This window comes from Mytilus galloprovincialis, chromosome 9 (assembly GCF_965363235.1).
Source record: "Mytilus galloprovincialis chromosome 9, xbMytGall1.hap1.1, whole genome shotgun sequence".
Lineage (NCBI taxonomy): Eukaryota > Metazoa > Mollusca > Bivalvia > Mytilida > Mytilidae > Mytilus > Mytilus galloprovincialis.
In genome coordinates, this window is record NC_134846.1 from 10,408,131 (window position 1) to 10,432,101 (window position 23,971).

Below are 23,971 nucleotides of genomic sequence, written 5' to 3' on the forward strand. Positions count from 1 at the left end.
TGAAATAACAACCTTTTTAAAAGACTGATATTTCTTGTGATATTTATTGATAGAATATAAAATACGGAATTAACAAAGCAAACTTGTCAAGAAATATTTTTCTTTGTGTTCACCTCGTCAAAAAATTAAAATGAACAGGAATGATATAAAGGCAAAACAAACACAATAAAACTTGAAACATTTCTTCATGTTATGGTATTTATTTGATATAAATCAGTCATGTAGTTACTTAGTAATATTTTTTGAAAAATAATGATTTTAGTTGAAATGATAGGACATTTTTTGTACTGGGAACTGACTTTTGTCCAATGACTATGTATGTATGGTTCATCGCAATTACAAATAACTTCTATATATTGTTTCTTTAAGGGTATGAGTTGACTTAGAAATTATCTAAATATTTAACAAAGATAAGAAAAAACAAAACAAATAAAATGAAACATTATATATTATTAAGTATTACAAGAAATGCTTAGATTTACTTTTAGAGAATTAACATTTTTACATTTATTCAAATATTGTTGATGGAGACTTATTTACCAGTGTTTTATTCTGGCTATTGTATGGGGTTTATTCGAGGAAGGGTTTTTTTTCAGTTAAAACCACTGTGGTAAAATCATTAATGTAAAAAGTAGAATGTGCCAATTAATCATTCTTACGAAAAGACAGGTGTGAATTACCTTTTTTTATTGTTTTACACATTTTTTATAATGTAAAAGGATAGATTCATAAAGAACAAAATGAATGACGGTCAGAAAATGGCTAACACAAATAAAAGAAAATAGTGTAGATAAAGGGCAGAAATTAAAGAGAGTGACAAATAGGTAGAAATAATAAGAAAATGAAAATAATTGGTCCAAACAAATATATGGAGAATTGATCATAAAGACCAAAAAAAGACTTTTTTAAAAATCAAATGATAAAAAAAAAACTGCAACACCTCCTTCTCCAACAATACCCTTGTGTATTCCGGATATGTCGTCAAATCATATTTTTTTACAACCATGACTAAGCATAAAGGATTAAAAGCATTCTGACTAAAAGAAAGGTGACGAAAATTAAAATCACAACAGCAACCATTTTCCCCCAAATTCCGAACTTATGTAACCATCTGCAAAACTGCCTTGAATCACCTGGTTCTGAGCTTCGTCTTTTTAACTCCACAGAGACGTCAATTTCTTGCATCGAATTAGCTGCATTTTTTTCGTTGAGACATTTTGAAAATTCTGCGCATCTATCTTCAATTGTTTTAAGTTGCCAAGGCATTGCATCTGTATTCATAGCAATCTTAAAAGAACGTGAACTGAAAATAGCAGGTAGACTGTTTGATTTTGCTCTATAAAATTTTACATGACTGCTATGTTCAGATATCTCAGATGACAATAAATAGTCTTTTCCACACTGCTCTGGAAACAGAAATAAAAGGTTAGCAATCAACAAAAAAGAAATAAAATATGTGTTCAGTTTGCATGAGTCGTTGTTTGGTAAGTTTTGCAAACATCTTTTCCTCTAAAGCTAATTGGTAAAAATTGAACCAACTTCAATGATCCTTACGAATTTCAGTTTTAAAGTATGTCTAATGATCTTGCTTGCCAATGCTATAAAACTAACATGCGGGTAAAACGTAAAGTATTGTCGATTATCTTTAAAACCCTTATAGATCGAGAGAACTTGACAGACGTAGAATGGTCAGAATGAAGTTATATGTCTAAGGCCTAATTTGACGAAATTGTTGGACAACTAAAGTCTCTGTGGAGGATGTATTGTTTTGAACGACGATGTTTAAAAAGGTTTACAATTATAGCCATTATTTTTACACTTCATAATGGTTAAAATGAGCATATGACATTCTGTATGTATGTGCCTGTTCCAAATCAGGAGCCTGCAATTCAGTGATTGTCGTTTTTTGATGTCTTTCATATTTGTTTTTCGTTCATTTTTGTGCATAAAGTAGACCGTTAGTTTTCTCCTTTGAATTGTTTTACATTTATAGTTGACTTTGCGGTATGGGTTTTACTCATTGTTGAAGGCCGTACAGTCACCTATTGCTGTTTATTTCTGTTTTATTTAGTCTCTTGTTGAGAGTTGTCTCATTGGTAATCATACCACATCTTTTTTATATATGAATTTAACAAAGTCAAAATAGTCAGTCTCTTTATACGAGTGATTCAAAGAAGACTTATTTCTATTTAGATATTTTAGATTAAACTATAAGAAATGTAGAGTCGTACTATTAAATCAACGTGTCTTCATATGACCGTCTAAAGGCGTTACTGCTTTGACAGACAATTGTTACAGTTTGGCAATTTATTTTCAGAGATGCGCTTATCCGAAACCATCAACGTTATAACATTTAAAATACAAAGTGAGTGACACATGGTCCTTGGAAACTCATTAAAAAAAGACTGGAAGTATAATTAAACCAACACTATTTTAGTAAAAATTAAAAAGGAAAAAAAAGGAAAACCCAAAGGAAATTCAAGACGGAATGTCTAATTAGACTATTTACCGGATTTGTTATCACATAAGCAACACGACGGGTGCCACATGTGGAGCAGGATCTGCTTACCCTTCCGGAGCACCTGAGATCACCCCTAGTGTTTTGGTGGAGTTCGTGTTGTTTATTCTTTAGTTTTCTATTTTGTGTCGTCTGTGCTGTTGTTTGTTTGTCTTTTTCATTTTTAGCCATGGCGTTGTCAGTTTGTTTTAGATTTATGAGTTTGACTGTCCCTTTGGTATCTTTCGTCCCTCTTCTATAAAATGGTAAAATCAAAATCAAAAGCTTTCAAAGTTCTGTTTTTCACATAATGACATTTCGTTCAAAACCTTAAACAAGCAGTCAAGCTTAGGCTTAAATAATTACATTAGATGTAAACTTCATTATAATACGTTATTCTGATTGGCTAACTGCACATCACGTGTTATTCCTTTAGCAATTGCATTTCACAATAAAACTTATCTATCATGATAACACGAGGTCCGACAATTAAAGAGGGACGAAAGATACCAAAGGGACAGTCAAACTCATAAATCGAAAACAAACTGAAAACGCCATGGCTAAAAATGAAAAAGACAAACAAACAACAGCACACATGATACAACATACAAAATAAAAAATAAACATTACGAACCCCACTAAAAAACTAGGGGTGATCTCATGTGCTCCGGAAGGGTAAGCCGATCCTGCTCCACATGTGGCACCCGTCGTGTTGTTTATGTGATACAAAATCCGGTAAATAGTCTTATTCGGTATGTCACATTCATGAAAGGGAAGGAGATTGTAGTTACGATGTACGGAACATATCCGATAACGGTCAACCAACTCGTGATGGCGTCCGTAAAATTTACGAAGGGATGATTTCAACTTCACCATTTTGAATTCTTGGTTGAATAGCTTCCTTGTGAGCAGCAGTTGAATTAAATAAAAAAAAATGATAAAAATCGTGTTTGTATGATCTTAGCTAAAAAATGTAATTATAAGTATTGAATGCTTCTTTTTGTAACTTCACAGGGTTGTAAAAGCGTTGACCGTGCGCACATTTTTAATTTTTAAAATGAAGCGCGGAAACAAAATGTACTTCGGTGAACACTTTTACACCCCAATAAAGTTACAAAAAGAAGCATTAAATTCTTAAATAAAAACCAATTATGCCACACAGTCACCAATAACAATTATAAACCTTTGATTAGACCATTTATTTCTAAATGTACAAGAGTAAGGAAAAAGTTGAATATGAAAACTCCATCTCAAATACCAATCGGAAAGCCCTCTACCAAAAACCAACAGCTTAAATACATGTACTACAAACAATTGGAAAACAACTGTCATATTCCTAACTTTGGAGGTAAGATATACTAATAAAAATTCTGCTTCTTTATGATATTCAATGTAATATTATTAGCAATATATTCTTTTAGAAGATTCATTCTTTGAAATTTATGGAACAACCAGGCAAAGGAAGTGCAATCTCCTCTGCTATTTTTGTGTCAAAACAGAATTTTTGAAATCAATAAAATAACGACAAATTGTGTTTCCCTTCTATCGAGATGACAATATTCAGTCATTCGAATCATTTTAACGAAATATAATTAAACACGTCATTCGAAATGAGAATCCATCTCAACAATATTGAAATGGTCCTAGAAAATTTAAGATAATGTTAACCCAGTTTATATGTTCGGCATCTTTCTTGAATTATGACTAATTTAAAGGCAAAATTATATCTGATCAAACATGTAGATATGAAATTGATATTGAAGTCATGTGCCATTTATTTTTATTGAACCTGCTATTTAGATGATGGGGCTATTTGTTTAATGATTTAAACTCGCATCACAAAGGCTGCAATATGGACATTAATTATTGTTTTTGGTAAAGGAACTCTTTCCAATGAACAAATTTTGCAAATTATCAAAGTCTCTCTTTTTATTAAGAGATCAAAGAGATTTATGGTGGTATATTACTACAATAACTAAAACACACATCATCGTTATCATCATCACTCTTATCTCGGTCGTTCTTTCTTTAATCCGTTTTCTTTTATGTTTTATTTGTGTCTGATCCTTTTTTATATAGTCCCAAAAACATGGTTCAAACAAGCCCAAATTGTACAAGAGGGATAATAACTGTGTTTCAGTCTTTTTAATAGCACTACCCCCTTTGTGAAAAAAAGCTTTCATAATTATTATTTTAAAACGATTAAAATCCATTTCTCTAAGGATATACATGACATGTAGAACGATCCATAAAAGTAATCACGATAAGAATTACGTCATAAGTAGATATAGGAAGATGTGGTGTGAGTGCCAATGAGACAACTCTCCGTCCAAATAACAATTTATAAAAGTAAACCATTATAGGTCAATGTGCGACCTTCAACACGGATCCTGGGCTCACACAGAACAACAAGCTATAAAGGACCCCAAATAACTAGTGTAAACCCATTCAAACGGGAAAACCAACGGTCTAATCTATATAAAAAAAACGAGAAACGAGAAACACGTATTAATTACATAAACCAACGACAACTACTGTACAGAAGATTCCTGACTTAGGACAGGTGCAAACATTTGCAGCGGGATTAAACATTTTAATGGTACCAAACGTCTCCCTTTTTTTTTTGAAACAATAGCATAACATCACAACATAGAAAAACACACGATAAAATATCAATTGGCAGGCTTAACTCAATAAAAAAAATAAGGCATTTATAGACAGTAATAGAAAATCATAATTGTCAAAACTACAACATTTTATAAGTATAGAATATAAAAACGTAGTTTTACCTAAATTTACTTTAGTATCTTTCGGTGTATCTAGCATATTCTTGGATCTCCGTCTCGGCACAGGAATGTCGCACTCATCAACAGAACTCTAAAATGTTAAATATAATATTTTAACAATACGTGACATAAAAAATGTACTTTTATTCAGATCATTTCTGAAATGTTTCAGAAGCTAACTGAATATATTTTCTAGAAACAACTCGTGTGACAATTTTTAATTTAAATAATTATTTCATATGTATGAGTTATTGCAAACAAATATTAATTGGTACATCTAAATTTATAAGCAAGATATGATAATGATAAGGAAATTAAAAAAAAACTACAAAGAAAAACAATTTCATGCATATAAAGCGCTTTTCTGGATGCACCTTGTTGAAACCTAATTTGTTTTTAATAATTTTCATAATCATCAAAATGAAAGATATAATATTGTCTGATGTTGTTGACACGATTTTACGAGTCCAGTAGTCGAGCAGGGATAATGATGAAATAGAAGTAGCTATACAACATTATGTTTACTTTCCAAATGTTTTTATTGCGCGCCATTAGTTGTGATCTGAATCGAAAGACTAAGCAGTTTCTGCCTCATCAGTCGACCTGTCTATTTGTTCATGACAAACCAAATCAGGTAATAAGTTGTATTTGAAATATTCGAGGTACTTATAATTTTCTAAGCAATAAATATGATAAAATCATACCTTAGTTGTATTTGTCAAACCCTTTCGGAATTTTGGGTCCTCGATGCTCTTCAAGTTCGTATTTAATATTTTATTTAGCTTTTTTAAAACTAAGTCTTTTGAAGCTCAACTAGCTTGACTTTTTTAGTAATGAGTGAAAGGCAGTAAAGTTTCCTTGCTTCAGCATTTTTATTGCATTGATAACATTGGAAGATTTATATCTTCCCCTTTTCCTGATATTCTCTATTATTCAAATTAAAAACTTACCGTTAAAGTTTCTTGTAACTATATGGTACTTGTCATGGTTAGTGATAATTAAATAGATTCCTAGATTCGATTAACAGACTAAAACAGACTTAACCATGATGGAAGCCAATTATATAACCTATTTATGATCTATGATTGTGATCAGGTTTGTTCCGGATTCACCTGGATTTTTTTTTTATTAAATGTTAAATTCACTTTAGCACGATTATTCCTAAACATGCTAATTAATGTCTTTTGATGATTTACGTCACTTGATATTTGTGAAGATGTTGTTTTGTCGATCTGTGTTTGCTTCATACATTTTTAAAAAACCTTTGCAAGTTGTTTTTGTTTTCTTTCTTTGCAAAAGTTCTACATCAAACGAGTTTAATCTTCTTTTTATATCTTTTTTTACAAACATTGCGTTCATTAAAATCTAATAAGGAATTACAGATACTACCATAGTTATGAAATATACACACAATTAAAGGATCACAGGTACGTCACTGTCCAAGAAGGGTAATATTAACAAAAACACTACCATAGCTGTGAAATATACACAAAATAAGAAAGGATCACAGGAACGCCACTGTCCAAGAAGGGTAATGTTAACAAAAACACTACCATAGCTGTGAAATATACACACAATAAGACAGGATCACAGGAACGTCACTGTCCAAGAAGGGTAATATTAACAAAAGCACTACCATAGCTGTACAATATACACACAATAAGAAAGGATCACAGGAACGTCACTGTCCAAGAGGGGTAATATTAACAAAAGCACTACCATAGCTGTGAAATATACACACAATAAGAAAGGATCACAGGAACGCCACTGTCCAAGAAGGGTAATGTTGACAAAAACACTACTATAGCTGTGAAATATACACAAAATAAGGAAGGATCACAGGAACGTCACTGTCCAAGAAGGGTAATATTAACAAAAGCACTACCATAGCTGTGAAATATACACACAATAAAAGGATCACAGGAACGTCACTGTCAAAGAATGGTTATATTAACAAAAGCACTACCATAGCTGTGAAATATACACACAATAAGAAAGGATCACAGGAACTTCATTGTTCAAGAATGGTAATATTAACAAAAACACTACCATAGCTGTGAAATATACACAAAATAAGAAAGGATCACGGGAACTTCATTGTTCAAGAAGGGTTATATTAACCAAAGGGAACGAAAATATCCTGTATTGCAAATTCTAGTATAAAGTTTCCCTTGTGAAATTTTTTCGATAAATTGTATTGCCAAATGTTGTCAAGGCGATACTTCATCATCTCATCACAGTTCAAGGAGGTATTTTTTAGTTACAAAACTGTTTATGTAGGTTGCTGCAAATACATTTTCAATCAGATTTTATTTTAAAAGAACAATTTAAGGTGGTACCCAACACTTTCACCAAAATCAATTTGGCTCGTTTAATTTTCATAAAATTTTGTCAAATTATTTACTTTGACCCTTTTACAAAAATATAAAAATTTCAAAAATTTTGAACCAACCGTTTTATCAGAAAAATACACTGGTTATTTAGTAGTTTGACAAACACCAATTTTGTTCATTGAAAAGCTTAATATTCCTTTTATAACACAAGGTTATTAAAACGTTTAGCTGACTTTACAGAGTTATCTCCCTGTAGTGTTAGGTACCACCTTAATCATATACGAGAATTTATGTTTGATGCGATTGCGTGGACATGTAGTGTATTGAGTGGAAATGTGATTGTGGTCAAGCGAATGGAACTAAATATCACAAAAGTATATTATCTTCTGTGGATTTATTTATTTTCGGCGATTCCAATTTTCGTGGATTGCAGAAACCTTGTATTTTCGTAGATATTTGATTTTATGGATCTGCCAAAGTCTGGGTAAAACTTCATAGATTTTTTTCCATTTATAAATTTGTGGTTCACCGTTACCCACGAATCTCCCAATAGTTGGAATCCAACGAATTATAATAAATCCCAAGTATCCAGGTCATCAACGAATATTTGACACTTTAAGTTAGTTATATTATTTTCAAATACTTTAAAAGAAGCAATTGAAAATTTTTAAATAGAAGTGAAAAAACTAGTCATCACCACAAAGAGGGTTCGCAGAACACTTAATAGACGCTATAATGAGACAATTTTTCTATTTATTTTTTTTTTTTTGGTAGAGAGTAAATAACAAAAATACTGAAATCCAAGGAAAATTAATTATCAAATGGTAAAATTTATTAAATGAAAAGAAAACATCTGTAGTTTAGGTATGCAATATATAGTGGACACCATCAAATATTGAGAGGCAACATTTAGTTAAGATGAGGTAGAAAAATTGTTATTTATTAAGTGTTTCTCTTTGGCAGTCACGGCCTTGAATGTGAAAGAATTCACAAGTTTATTTTACAGAACCTACGTATAACAATTACAGCACATCCCAACGACATTTACGGCTGCTTTACCGACCGGTACAAATATCAACCTCTTTGAATTTTGATTTTAAAATACATGCGTATTACTGATGCGGATTTCTTATAATAAAACAAATCTCAATATGTGAATTGTGGGCGTCCGAAGCACTTTTTTTACATAAATCTTAACCAGGAAGTGACGATCTTGATAATACGTATTTCTACCAGGCAGCTATCAAGTATGATGCGTAAGAACACACTTCCAGAAAATTTGAAGAAAGAACGTTTGTCTTTAAAAAAATGAATAAGATATGCTCCGTAGTATTTTTTCTAATTGAAGTATTGCTTCGCTCATTCGGTACGTTCTGCTAACAAAAAGCTACGCTCAATGGCACGTTGTTCTTGAATATGTTAAATAGCTACGATACTATCAGTATGAAACACATGCAGTAGTATCTGTTGTACAATCTGGTAACCACCCTTTTCATGCTTTGTATCTAACAAATCTATGAATTTTCAATAGGAAAACTGCAAAAAATAATCGGTAGGAGAAATAGAAAGCAGAATAAATTACTAAAATAACTAAACAAACTATTCATATAGTACATATGTTAACTCACCCTATCAACCCCGCTCAATATTTTATGATAACTGTTCATTTTTCCAATGATATTTTTAATGCGTCTCTGTCTTCATATACATGTACAAATAATTATGGGGTTACTTATTCTCGTTTAATACCGTTAAACCACGCACAACTTATTGATGTAAGAACAAATTAACACAATGGAAGAGCCCTCCTGTGTAAACAGCAAGAATTTTAGCATACTCTTCATGGGGTTTTATTTCCTGCGATTTTACATTTCTAACCAAACCTTCAACGACAAAACACATTTACAAAACATGATTTTAAAAACAAGCTTGTGACTTACATAGCAATATATTCTGCGAAGTACACATTTATTAGAGAAAGCTCATTTAGACTGAAAAAACCTAAATAAAGTTAACCGAAATACAAATATGTCAATATTTAGATACAAAATAACGTTTTAAGACAGAAGACAATGAGAGCGAACATTATATATATCTATGTGATATAAAATCTTTAAAGTAATATGAAACGAGTGACTGGTGAAAAATAATGTTTGTCCAATTCTTGAACCAATGCATGTATATATCAATTGGTTAACTTAGCCTTCTGTAGTTTACCAATTGTCACCTTATTGTAAACAATCAACAAAGAAGCATGGATATTGAGCACGTGTTTAACATGTACAATCAGATAATAGTTTTATTTCAATGACAGATCAATGCGTATTGCATTTTTACGAGAAGGGTCATACTAAGGTCACTTGCATACGGAAAATATGCCGGCGAATTGTTTCCTTGAAGAAAGCAATTAAAAAAAGTAAACTTCTTCAAAATTTGGACAAATTAAAGAATTTTCTTCATAAAACAGTATATGTACAGAAGTTTTATAATGAAAGCTATCCATTTATATATAAAAAAAACATATGCATCATTTTTTTTTTATTTTGAGGTTTCATATGACTTTAATATTGAAGGAAGTCAACATTGGTTTACATTTTTTAAATACTGTAATATAATTTTAAAAATTAAGTAGTTCTTTAAACGTTTCTTGTGATTTTTACAAGAAATGTCAATTGTCTAGAAGAAGCAATCTCAATGCCATTTTGCGAAAAAACATATCTTAATTTTATTTTACAGTTCCAGTTTGTTACAAATGTTTATAGTTGGCATTAAACAATGGTTTCTCGCAAAAAACAATCAAAAATCAAAACATTTTGTGCTAAAGACGTGTCTTTACTATTTACAAAATAAAATGCCAACTGGAATCCACCTAATCAAAAAACATGGTGGGTTACTGTAAAATTTGAATTATCGTTATTTTGAGTATTTTTCCATTGTTTTTTTTACTAACGGGACAGGTGCCCAGTTTTGAAGGGGTTCGTTTTCTTACAATTTTTATCAAATATCTACACTACATTCATTATCGTACTCAATTATTTCAGACGTTTATACAAAAAAAAATATTGTGTTTGCTTTTAAAAGATATGAAGATTTGTTCACAAACTCACTATTCAAACTCAAAACATCTTTGAACAGAAATTTATAAATAGAATGAAATATCACAACACTAAAAACACCCCCAAACGCAACATGTACTGATTGGTACTATCCTGCGGAAACATTATTTATTAACTAGAACTAGCTATTAACTTTGAACTAGCTTTTGATAACTACGAGAACTTTTAAATCCCCTATATTTTTGGTGGGTTTCATGTTGCTTTGTCTTTAGTTTTCTATGTTGTGTCTTGTGTACTACTATATGTCTGTTTGCCTTTTTCTTTTTTAAACATGATGTTGTCACAAATATGTAAAGAATAGATGATCAATGAGACAAAGTTATAGCGGTTAGTTTCCAAAACTGCCAATGATTCGAAAAAGATTGTTCAGCTGCACTACACGGCCCATAGTTTGAAAAGATTATTTAGCTGCACTACAAGGCCCATAGTTTTAAACGGATTATTAATCCGTAGTACACAGTCCATAGTTTGAAAAAAAGATTATTTAGCTGCACTACAAGGCCCATAGTTTTAAACGGATTATTAATCCGTAGTACACGGCCCATAGTTTGAAAAGATTATTTAGCTGCACTACAAGGCCCATAGTTTTAAACGGATTATTAATCAATAATACACAGTCCATAGTTTGAAAAAAAGATTATTTAGCTGCACTACAAGGCCCATAGTTTTAAACGGATTATTAATCCGTAGTACACGGTCCATAGTTTGAAAAAAGATTATTTAGCTGCACTACAAGGCCCATAGTTTTAAACGGATTATTAATCCGTAGTACACGGCCCATAGTTTGAAAAAAGATTATTTAGCTGCAATACAAGGCCCATAGTTTTAAACGGATTATTAATCCGTAGTACACAGTCCATAGTTTGAAAAAAAGATTATTTAGCTGCACTACAAGGCCCATAGTTTTAAACGGATTATTAATCCGTAGTCCACGGTCCATAGTTTGAAAACGATTGTTTAGATGCATTACATGGCGGCCCCTGGATTGAAACAGATCGTTTAGCAGCACCTTTCATAACTTATTAAAAGGCGAAGTAACAAAAATACCAAACTCTGAGATGTTTTTAATCAAATGGCAATAATCAAAAGCTCAAACGCAGCAAAAAAATCATTAACAAATGTCATATTCCTGATTTTGAACACACATTTTCGTATGTAGAAAATGTCGGTTTTAACTTGGTTTCAAAGCAAGATTTATTTTTAACTTGTATGACAGTCGCATAACATTCCATTATTTTGACAACGATGTGTGAACAAACCCAACAGACATAAAAGATAGAAATGTCATTAATAAAAGTACAGCAGTTAACATTGTGTTATAATCTTTATCACTATAAAACAAAAACAGCATGTCTCTAAAGAAAAACATAAATGCGTATAGACAAAGCACATTTATTTAACAAATACGAAATACAAGAATACAACAATTTACCATAGCACATAACACAATGACGGGGTTTATAGATACCGAGCCACGTAATATGGATATTGCAAAAAAGTAGGCTAACCAGTAAAAGTAATATGTTACCAAAAAAAAACACAATAACATGTTGTTAGGCTGATAAGCAGCTTTTAGTACCAAGAATCTAAACTTCTAGACCATCGTATATTATTATTATGATGATACGGAATATTTATAAACAAGGTCTTTGTATTAAGAACTAAAATCGATTTAACTTACGCAAACACACATGAAACTGTATAATCCTGTCAACTTTTCAGCTAAAGAATCTTAACTTCACAATAAAATCGTGAATAATTTGTCAAGTTGATTCGGAATATTTTTCAAAAAGATCGTGATATCTTCCTATATCTTTTTATTATTATTCTCATACATAGACAATAATAGTGCATTGACTTGACATATCAACGATATAAGGATGAGGCTTAGAAACGGGGAAATGCGAGGCTTTGCCGAGTATTTTCCCCGTTTCGGGCCGAATCCTTATATCGTTGATATGTCAAGTCAATGCACTATTATTGTCTTTATACTGCAATCTAAAAAAAAAAATTTCAATTGTTGTTTATTGTGTTAATGTTATTTTTTTTATTTAAATATTGGGAAAAATCCCCCTTTAAAAAGGCCTCATATCACACAGACGGAGAAATATAAAACACGATGAAATGTACATCATTACCGCAATCAATGGTGAACGAATTCGTTGCAGACTAAAATATCAACAATAAACATAAAACATAATGATTTATAGGTTGCAAACAAAAAAATATTAAAAAGTGAAATATGTTTTCCCGAAAATTGCAAAAGAAACAAGTTTGAGTCGTTAAACGCATCGTTGTTTACATTGAAAACAAGAACAGGTTGAAGAGGTCGTATGAATAATTAAAATAATTTCGACAATTTCTATTTAAATATTCATGAGGAAAAGTGATATCAGGTCAGTGACTGTATATGACATAGAAATATACGGTCAACGCATTTTGACTGCTCAAATAGAACGAGTGCAGTATAAAGTGATTTAATGATGCTAACATCCACTTAGAAATCATTAAAATCTACCAAGTATTTCTTTCTCAAAAACACGATTTAGGTAGATATTAATGTATAAGATTTAAACATTATAGCTTCTTAGTCATTTTGGTCTCTGGGGAACAATTTGTGTCATTTGCAATTCTGGAATATCTTCTTATTTTCATGTTAAAGAATGATTGAAAGAAATTTTGATTTGATTCATGAATCTAATCAATCCTTTAAATAACTCATGATGAAAGGTTACTAATTTAACACTTTAACTATGGATGAAAGTTTTGTTTTTTGGTTAATTTTTGGAATAAATATTGGTTTTAATTTATTATCCGTAAATGAAAACCAATTTATTGTAACACATAAACAAACGACAACCACTGAATTAGCCTGTAATTCAGTGGTTGTCGTTTGTTTATGTGTTACATATTTGTTATTTGTTCATTTTTTTTCTTACATAAATAAGGCCGTTAGTTTTCTCGTTTGAATTGTTTTACATTGACTTATCGGAGCCTTTTATAACTGAATATGCGGTATGGGCTTTGCTCATTGTTGAAGGCCGTACGGTGACCTATAGTTAATGTCTGTGTCATTTTGGTTTTTTGTGGATAGTTGTCTCATTGGCAATCATACCACATCTTCTTTTTTATATATACAAATTCTTATTTTAAACACTTATGCATATGCACATACTATAAACTGTCAATATTTTGGCATTTCAAAAAGTCATGTTTTCTCTAACTGTTCATTATGTTTTTATGTTTAAATCCGTTGGATTTTTTATGTACTGATTGATATTTCAGTCTAAGATACAAGTTTTTTTTATTATTGTTTAACGCTTTGATGTCATTGTCAGTAATTGCGAGTAATCGTGTTGTTTATTCTTTAGTTTTCTATGTTGTGTCATGAGTACTATTGTTTGTCCGTTTGTCTTTTTTTCATTTTTAGCCATGGAGTTGTCAGTTTATTTTCGATTTATGAGTTTGACTGTCCTTCTGGTATCTTTCGTCCCTCGTCTGTCTTTTTGTTGTAAAAGATATATGTATATCCTGTCATTATTTGTCTTTTGATAGATTTTGTTATTTGTTTGTCTGCTTTGTATCTATCTGATAAGCAGAGTTCTTTTCAACTTATTTGATAGTTTGTTCTTAAGTTGTCCTGTTACACCACTCTCCAGGGTTAGGGGGATGATTTGTGTCTTTAAACATTGATTACACCTCCAAATTCTGTCAGTGTCTGTTGTCAGGAGAGTGTAATTAAGTTGGTGGCGTTGCTTCATGTCTGTTTTTTCGTAAATTGTTTTGTTATGAGTTATGCCGCTTATTTCACAGTTGAAATGTTTTTTCTTAATTATTAACAGCCAGAGCCTTTTAACAACCGACAGTACGGATTTGTTTTTTTTTTTTCATGGTGGAAAGTCGTACGGTTGCCTATATTTAGTTACATTCACTTCATTTGAACTTTGGTAGATAATTGTCTCATTGGCCTGTCATCCTATCAGTTACCTTTATTTCTATATGTCAGCTGCTTGTCGTAATCTCAATGTACTTAATATGATTCTCCATTAAATTTGTGAATAACCATTAATTTAGTTTTCTAGCTTTATTATGTTAAAACATGTACAACACATACTAATAACATTGACAAAATAAATGTAACAAAGTTCATTTATATAGGATAATTCATATTAACTGAAATTTAAGTTTGGAAAGTTAAGAATGTTTTGATCATGAAGCAGATAATAAAGAGTACCATGATAATCACAGAAATTTTCCCACACATTCCAAATTTTGGAAATATTTTTAAAAACCGCGTTGAGTGGATTGATGAAAAAGTGCCAGATCTACTCCTGGCTTCAATATCCACGAAGAAGTCAATAGAGTCTAAAACTGGGCCTGAAAGATTTCTTTCTTCAGTAGAATGCAACAATGCATGGACCTTTTCTAATTTGTTACTTTGCAAGGGCACTGATCTTTTACTAACTGCAGATTTCAATGCATTGATATTATGATTGATAATTGTAGGTAAACTGTTTGATTTACTCCTCTGGTATGTCACGTGACAGCTACATTCAACCACCCTACACGGCTGGTTAGGTTGGTGGTCTTTCTCGTTGTGGTCTGTAAAAAGATGTAAAAGGATAAATCCTCGTAAATTAATTAAAAATAATCACATTAATAAGACAATCATCAACATACAAAATAATACAAAAAAAGGAAGCATGTCTTGTGTTGACTTATGTTTTGAGTGTCTTTGGAAATGTAGGTTTAATGGTAAAATTATACTTTATAACTAGACACTGGAAACTAACTTTCGAAATCGAACCAAATAAGGATAAGACAGAAAATGTCGCGATAATCACAGGGTAATAAACCGTTTCTATGGTTATAAAATAAAACGTAATGACCTTTACTAGTCAGCATTACCCTCACGGACAGCTAATAGAAATTTTACACTTTCATTTTAAAATAAGTCATAAAACAAATTATTACATTATTACATGATATTTGAACAAGGCTATAATTAACGCATTCACATATCAATATAACATTTTGTGCATTATATAGCAATGGAAGTAGAACTAGAAAACTAGTACATACGAAAATTTATTTTATATTAATTGTCCATTAATTGAGAATGGAAATGGGGAATGTGTCAAAGAGACAACAACCCGACCATAAAACAAACAACTTATTTGCTTATGAAGTCATAACTATTTTCCAAAAATGAATTCATGAAAATGTGTTTGCTGCATCATGCAGTGGGAACAACGTGTACTCAACATTTCTTCATAGTCTCAACTGTGAAATATTAGGCATTCATTTTCTGCCCTTTTTTCTGCAACATTTACGAATTTGTTGTTTTCACTTTGATATTTAGATCATTTTCGCTTGACCAATCCTTTTGCTTTGATATCAAAATGACATGAAATAATATAAGTTTCAAGTTGAGAAATATTCTGTAGTGAAGTTTAATTTATCCGGTCGTCAATTTTACGGACGCCATGACAGGCATGACGAGTTCAATGACAGTTATGGGATATATATTTCACAGATGATGACGGATATGTTCGAATTGTTATAGTCACAATCTCGTCAACCTTGTTTTAAACATGACTTACTGAATTAGACTAATCACCGAGTTTGTACTTAAATGGGTATCACAAGTTAAGCATATGATCTGCTTATTCTTTCATGCATAGGACATAAGATCCCTTCTAAATTTGGCGGGAATCGTGTTGATTGGTCTTTTTTATGACGTGTTTTATATACTGTTGTTTATCTTTTGGTCTTTTTGTTGTCATGGCATCATTCAGATCGTTTTCGACTTATTAGTTTGACCCAGTCATTTGGTATCCTCCGCCTCACAAACCTTAAAAAATATTCTAAGATTGTCTTAATTCATAATATAATAATACACCTTTGTCAATGTTATTTAAAAAGTTATTATTCACAAACTTATATAAGATAATTATTTTTTATTTTAATTATTCAAAACAGTTAAAATTAGTTTACCTGAATGTATATTGCATTCTTTCGGCGAATCTTCATTGCAGTTTCTGGAGTTTTGTCTCGACACCGTTATCTTGCATTTATCAAAAGTACCCTACAAAACAAAGGAAAATTAGGTAGAAATGGATTCTATAAAGTTAGTTAAATGTAGGTATTGATGTGTGTTTGTTTTTTCTACATAGGCTAGAGGTATAGGTGAATAAATAAGATCTTAAAAAACATGTTTAACCCCATCGTATTTTTACGCCTGTCCCAAGTCAGGAGCCTCTGGCCTTTGTCTGATTTTTAATCTTAGTTCATTTATATATTTTGGAGTTAGGTATGACCTCCATTATCACAGAACCAACAACCATGTGTGTTAAGGGGACAGCGGAAGCAATCCTTCGGGTGCGGGAATTTCTCGCTGTGTTGAAAACTCATTGGAGGCCTATGGTTGTTTTTTGCTCTTTGGTCGGGTTGTTGTCACTTCAACACATTCCCCATTTCCATTCTCAATTTACAATCTTTATACTATGTTTTTGTACTTGTGTGAAAAAGAAATCAAACACAATCTTCTCAAAGACAATTTGATTGATGAATCACTTCATACCGAACGCATCTGCCACTTATGTAATTCGAACTCACAACCTCTATGTTAACAAACTAGAGATACTGTAGTGCTTGCATCCTGTCATATATTCTAATGAACTTGGTATCTAAGATTTACCGAAACAAAAATAATGTCTACTCCATAAATTGATGATTACCAAGTAAAATGTTGGCGACTTCAAACTAGAATGAATGACAAAGTTAATGACAACTTTCCAATTGTAAACTTTCCATTATCTACATCAGCATACCTTCTATCTTATCATTTGTCGTTTACATGTACCTTTTGAAACGTTATGCAAGTGCAGATTCACACTATACAGGCTTCGTAAGCGGATTCCTGATATTAAAAATACCGACTGAAATCAACTCTACATAAGTTATATGGTCACCAACACAAAATAGTTGATCAATTTATCTGTATTTAAACTTATTTATGGATCTTTAGGTACCAGATTTTTAACATTATGACATTTTGACCGATTACGGATTCGTTTGGCGGGTACTGTATATAAACTCATCATAGATACCAGGACTAAATTTTGTTTCTACAAAAGACTCACCAGTGACGCTCCAATCCAAAAATGTTAAAAAGGCCAAATAAAGTACGAAGTTGAAGAGCATTGAGGACCAAAATTCCTAAATAGTTATTAAAGGTACCAAGATTATATTTTAGTACGCCAGACGCGCGTTTCGTCTACATAAGACTCATCAGTGACGCTCATATCAAAATATTTATAAAGCCAAACAAGTACAAAGTTAAAACATTTGCCAAATACAGCTAGGGTAATCTAAGCCTGAGATAGAAAAGCCTTAGTATTTCAAACAATTCAAAATTTTGTAAACAGTTAATTTATAAATATAACCGTATCAATGATAGTTCATGTCAGTACAAAAAGTGCTGACTACTGGGCTTGTGAAACCCTCGGGGAAATATATTTCCACCAGCAGTGGCATCGACCAGTGATATGCATACCATGTTATTGTGAACCTGTCGACGTACCCTGTCTTGTTCATTTTGAAGGTTTAATATTTGTTTGTCACATTGAGTTTTGTTCGATTAGTGCGAACTGCAAATATGTTAACTAGTGCTGTGTTAATTTACCAAAGAATCTGGCTTATAGGCATCTTATCTTTAACCACGCATGCGTCTATACTTATCTAGGTTATCTCCATAGCATGTCAATCTTTTTACGATGACTTGAACTTCTATTTTAAGAACAATTTGTTCTTCATGACAAGAAGATCATTTAAAGTGTATGCAATACAGAATTGTTACACACTTAACATATCTATTGATTTAGGAAATGCAAACTTTTCCAGCTGGTTTTTAAAACATTATATTTTAAATTTTCCCGACCCATTTGTTGTAATTTTTAAGATATCGTATCTTTGGTTATATGATTTTGTGGAATAATTACTCTTTTTTTAAACAAATCAACTTAAACTGAACATGAATTTGGTTTTGCACAATTACTAACTATCCTCAATCAGTTTATATAATGCCTGTCAGGATTAGAATTTCATAAGATGCCTGAAAAGTCAGTCAATTTAGAAATGCCGGTAACATATTCTTTAGTGAAATATATAAATATAAAGAAAAATCCTCACTTTTAGAAGTTATTTTGAGAGGTAGTAATTTCATCCTGACAATTAAACAATGGATTTCAAATAGACTTTTCAAAAAACAGACTTGATGTCATACAAAGTAATATCTAATCATACATATATAATTTATTATCATTCAAGTGAATTGCTTTCTCCGGAATACTAGAAAAATAAACAATATTTAAAAAATGTACTGAAAGAGATCACACAACAACACACGCAAATATGACAACAAGTTTGAAACAGTTCATTCTTCGTAAGAGAACCCATGTTGACTACAGATATTTTCAGCATTAGTACACAAAAACTAAAATAGCGTACGAAACTGATAGGAAATCAAATACTTAAAACGTAATTAGCCCGTTTTGTGTTTTTTTTTTCTTATAACCATAATGTACTAGTGTAATAAATTTGGAAAAAAATCACTTACATATTAAATACACAGCTCTAATATAAATTCGTGAAGACAATATTCAACTTAAATATCAAATTGAATCATTATCAAAAAAATAATGTTTTCTCTGCAATTTAACCGTTTTCAAGATAAATAAAAAAATCTTTCTCAAAAGGCAAATATAGTTTACTCACCTTATCAACCACGCCTAAACGTCGGTATTCGTTTTTCATGTTGTTTTCAGCCGAACTCCGTATTTTAGTTTTGACACATATAGATCATTACCAGTTTATCAACTCCCTGTTGTACGTTTAAATTGTTTATAATTCCTTATCGATAAAGAGCGGGAACACAATGACAGAATTCCATCGACACGCCCACTTACCCTTTTTGGCTAAAATGTCAACGACTCACACGAAGTTAATTTACAAAAAATTGACATTAATATGTGTGAACAAAAGACTTGTAAATTTAAAACGCATGTTTTAAGAGAACGTGGTAAGGTTGTATTCAGAGATTGTTTCAAAATGTTATTGCATTGATTGTGGTTTTCATTTGCGTTTCAATTTCAAAGTTATTTTCATGTTTACCCAATACCAATTTGCTCTCAATTGTCAGTATGTGGAAAACTCAGGAAATTCAGAAAAAATCAAAAACATGACCGAAAAAAAACGTCATTGTTTTTTTAAGTTACCCTTGGCCTGAGTTATAGAATATATAAATGTGTAGATTTATTTTGTTACAGCATGTCTTATGATTCTAAAAATATCTTTCACGATTTTGTTGAGAATGAAAGCAAGTTAAAGAGTTATCTCCCCTCAATTCCGTTTGTAACTTGATTTTTCTATTATAATGCATGTTACATCAAAGATAACTGTATGTTATAATTTTGTTTCATGTCATTTCAACAGTCACCAGATGTCTTCCTTTAACAGGAACAAAACACAATAAAGGAGTTCTTTGTTGTAAGAAGCACGCACACATGTAAAGGCTCTTCTTATCACAAAATGACATTAAACTGTGTAACATACATGTATATGGATGCAAATATAAACTCATTGGAGAAACAAGGCTATTAACTATGTACGTCAGACTTGTATTTTATCTGTAAAAGACTTAGCTGCGACGCTCGAATAAAATTGAATAAAGGCCATATAAAGGGAAAGAGAACATATAAGAAACAAACAAATGCTGTGTAGTCAATCTTTGTCTGAGGTGTGGAGGACGTAGTATTTCGGGTACTTCAAATTTCTATATATATTAAATGGACTAAAATAAAAATGAACATGTCAATTGTATTTCATGTCAACATAGAAGGGCATAACATATTCCGTAACTACACGTTGCAGGATAGGCTGGATAAAGGCAACAGTAGTATAAAAATCATAAATCGATCGAGAGAAAACAAATCCGGGTTACAAACTAAAACTGAGGTCAACACAACTATAAGAAAAAAACAACGAATAGTTTTATATTGTGTGCATCAGTGTATCTTAAAGATAAGTCCACCCTTTTTGATGGGTAAAGTAAAATAAAATAAAAAAACTCAAAGAAAGTTCAAAACGGGAAGTCCTTAAAAGAAATATGTCAAAAGCTCAAACAGTTCATACGAATGAAAAACAACTGTCACATCCCTGACTTAGGTCGAACATTTGTTTATAGAAAATGGTAGATTAAATCATTGTGAGCAAACAAACAGACATTAATCAGTAAAAACGTAAAAAATTAGGAACTCCGACGAGTTTTTTTTTTTCCATAGACGGTTGACAAAAAATTCGGTACAACAGTCAATATTGTTATGCAATCTTAATCACTATGAAATCAAATAATTGTTTTTCAACAAAGAAACATAAAATGGCATAAAGACAAAGTACATAAACAAAAATGAAAGTCAAGAACTCAAAATTGACCACAACGCAACAACACAATGGTGGTATGTGTTCGTACCGACCCACGTCATAAGTATACAATCAAAAATGAATAAACTTTAAAGGTTAAAAAATATACAAGGATAAAAAAGGGAACTTTTGAAGTGCAATTAAGAAGATTAACAACATCAGAATCTAGATTCTGTAATTCATCATGTATTATTTGTAAAGTTGATACAAAATGTTAATCAAGAAGGTCTTGGTATCTTCCAATGAACTTTTTAGAAACAGTACGCGACGTTTTTTTTTTTCAACTTGGCTCATTAACATCCTTCTAAGACGTTGGTGACGATATAGAAGTCTCAGTAGCAGTAACAAGCTAGTGAATACCAAATGAGTTGGGAAATGTATATCCCATATGCAGGTGAAGTTGATATATTATATTGCTGCTTAGGCGGGGAAATTTATATTTCAATTTTAAAATCGTCTTGCTTGTTAAAGATTCTGGTATTGATACGACCCTTTATGTCGAACACTAGGTTTAAGTCTAGAATAAGGCAAAGAAACCCGTTTCTGTTTTTTCTTTAATTCTAGTTCTGGATGATATAGCAGAAAAGTTTGAATGATAAATGAAAAGAACATCAATCATTAAAACATCTTAATGAGAAACTAAAAGACCAAATAAGTTGCATTTGGAGATCAATAAGTAGTCAAAATTCCGAAAGTTTTTTTGGCGAATACAGCTAAGATTGTCCATTCCTGGTGAAACAAAAATACTGCATGCACTTCTAAAAAAATTAAAAAACGAAAAGTCCTTTTTCAATGGTAAAATTAAAAGCTCAAACACATCAAACGAATGAAAAACAACTGTCATATTTCTGACTTGGTACTGGCATTTTCTTATGTTATGAATGGTGGATTATGTTAAAATAAGGAGATGTGATGCCATTGAGACACATATTCAACAAAGGTCAAATGAAGTCGATGTAAACAAATACAGGCAACCGCATAGTCTTCAATAAAAAAATCCATACCGTTTGGTCGGTCATAAAAGACCCCGACATGAAAGGCCAATAAATAGTATAGCTAGCATATTCTCTCAATTGTATGGCATTTGCACTGAATCCAATTAAATATTAACAATGTGGGAACCTAGCTAAGAGACATAATAGGTAAAATTGTCAAAAATTGGGGTACAGCAGTTAACATTGTGTTTTGATCTAAAGCATTATAACTACCTAAACAAAGAAAAACCACATGGCATACAGACACTCTAGAAACAAAGCACAGAAGTAAAATCGAAAGACAAGAATACAGAAAAACAAAACATAGCACAATAACACAAAATATATAGCTCGATGCATAAATACCAAGTCAAGCCAAAAAGATATTACCAAAAGTATAACGTCATTGGTATTGGAGTTGTATAAACAATTTATAATTATGACCCTACCAATTATAATTCATATCAACACAAGAATGTTGACTACTGAGGTGGTATTAATACAATATACCCATGATATCAATTCACCAAAAGCTACCATTTGTATGACATGGACATTGTAATTGTTTATAATTTTTTTGAATTGAGAAAAAGCACAGTTACCAGCTGGCAGATTATTTAGTCTATTTATATTTCATATTAATATGTTGGTTCTCGAGTTATAGGACGTAATCAACAGATAAAATGTTTAAGTATAAAATTCAACAAGATATTTTCTCTTTTTGTCATTGACAAGATTTTTAAATCTGCTTCATATGAGTACAAAGACACATTTGATGCGACTGTCATACAAGTCAGAGGTTTCGCTAGCTTTAAAACAAGGTTCAATCCACCATTTTGTACATAAGAAAATGCCTTTATTAAGTCAGGAATTGTTATCCATTCGTTTGATGTGTTTGAGCGTTTTATTTTGCCATTTGAAAAATGCCTTTCCGTTTTGAATTTTTTTCGGTGTTCAGTGCTTTTTTCTAAATATATCTTTATCAAGAATGCTTAAATCCAAACATTTGAAGCCAATTTATCGTTTTCTTGGAAAATACCTTCATAAACATTCAGCAAAGCATTTTTGGCTGGATAAAAAAGTACCAAACAATGAATCCCGGTATTCATTAGGTGTCTTTAGACACTCAGTTTCACTTGAGGTTCGCGTTGCTAGTTTCTGCTTAATGTGTTTAGACGGTTGTTTTGTTTTTTGTTAGTCTGTAGTTTGTGATATATCCTCGCAAAATAATGAAATTTGATTATTTTCTTTTGTATCTTTTGACTCTCATTTCTTCTAAGTTTCTACGTATCTCTTCATTGTGGATGCGATTCGGAAAGGATAAAACATCGTTTAAACGACATTTTCCGTTGTTTCTGATTTGACTTGTCGTTTTTCACTACGATGTTCAGACATTGTCAGAGTTCCCAATATATTTCAGAGCAAAATAATAGCAGTCTGAATCATGGCATTCCTTCTTATGGTAGCTGACATGGGAGGGTAACAATGCTTGAAAACCCCAATATTGTATTTAGTTATTTTTATTTATTGAAAAATGGTAAAAAGTAGTGAACTTTGGTAAATAGAAAAAAAATAGATACATGTAAAATAGTGCAAATAACATATGTAACAGGCATTTAAATTAAAATATGTACATGTTATATACAACGATTTTATAATACTAGCAATTGGGAAAAAATTTAAAACTGTTATCAAGAAGACAAATGGAATACACAAAATGTTATAGGATTAGAGTAAATATGAAAAAAAATCTCAAACAAATCTATACTCAAGTATAATTTTG

At 31.3% G+C, this 23,971-nt stretch overlaps 2 long non-coding RNA genes across 2 annotated transcripts; both read right to left on the reverse strand.

Moving 5' to 3' along the window:
* Positions 1 to 207: 207 nt before the first annotated feature.
* Positions 208 to 12,552, reverse strand: LOC143046625 (uncharacterized). Its single transcript, XR_012969191.1, has 3 exons — positions 12,414 to 12,552; positions 5,287 to 5,374; positions 208 to 1,406 (listed from the first exon to the last, which is right to left on the reverse strand). It is a non-coding gene; the product is annotated as an uncharacterized LOC143046625 (long non-coding RNA).
* Positions 12,553 to 14,815: 2,263 nt separating this feature from the next.
* On the reverse strand, positions 14,816 to 19,939 carry LOC143046626 (uncharacterized). Its single transcript, XR_012969192.1, has 3 exons — positions 19,511 to 19,939; positions 16,730 to 16,820; positions 14,816 to 15,334 (listed from the first exon to the last, which is right to left on the reverse strand). It is a non-coding gene; the product is annotated as an uncharacterized LOC143046626 (long non-coding RNA).
* Between the last annotated feature and the right edge of the window lie 4,032 nt (positions 19,940 to 23,971).